At 36.3% G+C, this 2,705-nt stretch overlaps 1 pseudogene; it reads right to left on the bottom strand.

Moving 5' to 3' along the window:
• Nucleotides 1–2,071: 2,071 nt before the first annotated feature.
• On the bottom strand, nt 2,072–2,172 carry LOC142436426 (U6 spliceosomal RNA; annotated as a pseudogene).
• Nucleotides 2,173–2,705: the final 533 nt, after the last annotated feature.

Below are 2,705 nucleotides of genomic sequence, written 5' to 3'. Positions count from 1 at the left end.
GTTAATTCTGGCTCTAAATAATCCTGTTAGACAGGATAGAACTTCCCCAGAGGATATCCCAAATTTTTACAAAATAGACTTTCACATAATTTTCTGGTAAAATGGCTAATGGGTTTGAATACTAACCTTTTGATTTGCAGTCAAGCATTTAATCACTGGGTGTATTAGTCTGAGTAGACTAGAGAAACAAATCCATTGAAACTCATATGTATATAAGAGAGAGTTTTATATAAAGGGTAATTGTACATTAAAAATGCATCCCAAAATAGTCCAGCCCAAGCCCATAAGTCTGATATTAGCCCATATGTCTGATAATAATCTATACAGTCCTCTTTAGACTCAAGAAACACATGCAATGACAACAAGTGTAGTGGGTAGAAAGTCTTTGGATCCAATGAGGTTTAAAATCTCAGCCCTGGCAGGGGTCTCTACAGGGTTTCTCTGGCTTTAGAGGTCTGATTGCATCAGAGTAGATTCATGTGGCTTCTTCAGCTCAGGAAACTAGTGTAGTTCCATGTGTCTTGTCAGCAGCAATGTTTCCCAGGGACTCCAAGGAGGAGATACCAGATTTCCCAAAATTCTCAGGAGAAGGCTATGCCCACAGAGAGGCTTCATTGGCTATGACCCAATTGACCGACTAGATTCCACCCCTTCATTCTTATCCTCAAATTCACAAATGATTATATAAATACCACACTGGGTAACTAGGGCTCCTATAATCAATTTCAAAACAATGTTGTTGAGTTGATTCAGACTCATAGTGACCCGGTATGTAGGTTTTCTGAGACAATACATCTTCATAGTAGTAGAGCACCTAATTTTACCCCTGTAAAATGGTTACTTGGTTTGAACTGTCCACCTTGAGGTTAGCAGCTATGTTAGGCTGACTTCTGGAGAGAAGGAAAATCAGTGACATATGTGCATGAGCACACACAGGAACACAGAGAAGTGTATGTGAAAATAGAACTAATGTAATTGTAAAAGTGGAGAGTCCAGTTTGGTTCCAAGTCCATGGGTCACATGTTAGACTTGACATTTCACCTGTCTCCTGTAGCTTTAGTATCTGATGAAACCAAAATAGGCAAGAAGATCACAGAATAGATTTGTTACTGGATACGTGAATTAATCCAAGTTTGACAGGTCAAATGTCAGGCCACTAAATAGGATCAGCAAGCATATGATAGGTCATTGGCTCAAGTCCACAGAACCATCATTTGACATATCAGATAACAGAATCCAGACTCAGCAATAAAAGCAAGCATTCCCATTTTATAGGAAGTAGGCTAACCCCCAAGGAAACTTCCTTTCATTTGCATCTGGACAAAAGGATTTCACACCAACCAACCTAATCTTCTGTTAGGTCACATCATTGGCAATTATTAGGCCTCACATGCCAATTTGACATGAAATATACAAGAGCTGGCTTACGGTCAACCCTCAGTACAACCAGGGTTCCTATATAATCATCCAAATTGGGATGAAATAGTATCTTACTGTGATTTGACTTGCATTTTCAAAATTCATGATGTGAACATCTTTTCATGTGATTATTAGCTACACACATCCTCTTTGGAGAACTGTTTATACTTTTGCCCATACGAAATTGATTACCTGAAATGTAATAAAAATTAGAAATAAAAATTTATTTACCTATTTTATTTTTTAAAGGATATTTCATTGCATTTTCAGTGAAGGCTTAGATGCAGTTTAGATTCTCTTTCCATAATGTCTACACAAGTTGTCAATTGACATTAGTTACATTCTTCACAATGCAATAGCATTCATTTCTGTTCAGGTTGTCCCATTTTCATTAATCTACTTTCCATTTCCCCATGTCTTCTCATCTTTTCTAAACAATAATTATTGACCATTTGACCTTATATAAGTGATTTTTTAAAGAAGCCTAGTACATACAAATGATTTCCTTTTTTTTTGTTTATTTGAGCCAAGCTATTACTTAGGTTAAAGTGGGTTGATTTTACTTGACAATTTAAAATTATCTTAGTGTAGTAGTCTCAACTGACTTTTAAGTATGGATTTTTAATGAAGCTTTTGATATTTTACTGAAGCAAAAAATGCGAAAATCTTCACCAATTTGAGTGTAATCTTTGGGCAGGGTCTGTGCTGATCTTTTTTGTACCATTCTGATTTTACTATATGTGTTTCTAAAACTGGTTATATGTGGATTTTTAAAAAGGAATTTGCCATTGTGTTTCATAAATTTTTTTTCTATTTTATCAGTATCCAACTATGTGAAATTAATGAGAACAGTTGGTAAGTGGGCAGAATAGGACTGTGGTGTGTGTACACTCATAATCTTTTTTTTAAATCATTATATTGGGGACTCTTACAGCTCTTGTCATAATGCATAGATATATTATGTCAAGAACATTTGTACATATGTTGCCATCATCATTTTCAAAACATTTTCTTTTCACTCGTAATCAGACGTCCTGCTTTTGGCGGGACAGTCCCGATTTTTAACAATTGTTTCCGCATCCCGCGGCATTATTAATAAGTCCTGATTTTGGAAAAGAATGCACAAGCTAGGTTATATGGTTTTCAGCTGCCATGTGGCTATTTCACCAGGATATGAGTTTTATCAATGGTGTCCCGCTGGTGTCCCGCTTTACCAATGTTAAAATCTGGTCACCTACACCAAGTGCTGTCTTCCTTCATCCACTTTTATGTTGTCTGTCCCCCTT

This window comes from Tenrec ecaudatus, unplaced genomic scaffold, assembly GCF_050624435.1.
Source record: "Tenrec ecaudatus isolate mTenEca1 unplaced genomic scaffold, mTenEca1.hap1 Scaffold_265, whole genome shotgun sequence".
In the NCBI taxonomy this organism is placed as follows: Eukaryota; Metazoa; Chordata; class Mammalia; order Afrosoricida; family Tenrecidae; genus Tenrec; species Tenrec ecaudatus.
Note: the sequence above shows the minus strand (reverse complement) of the source record. Positions and strands in the feature narration are given on the sequence as shown.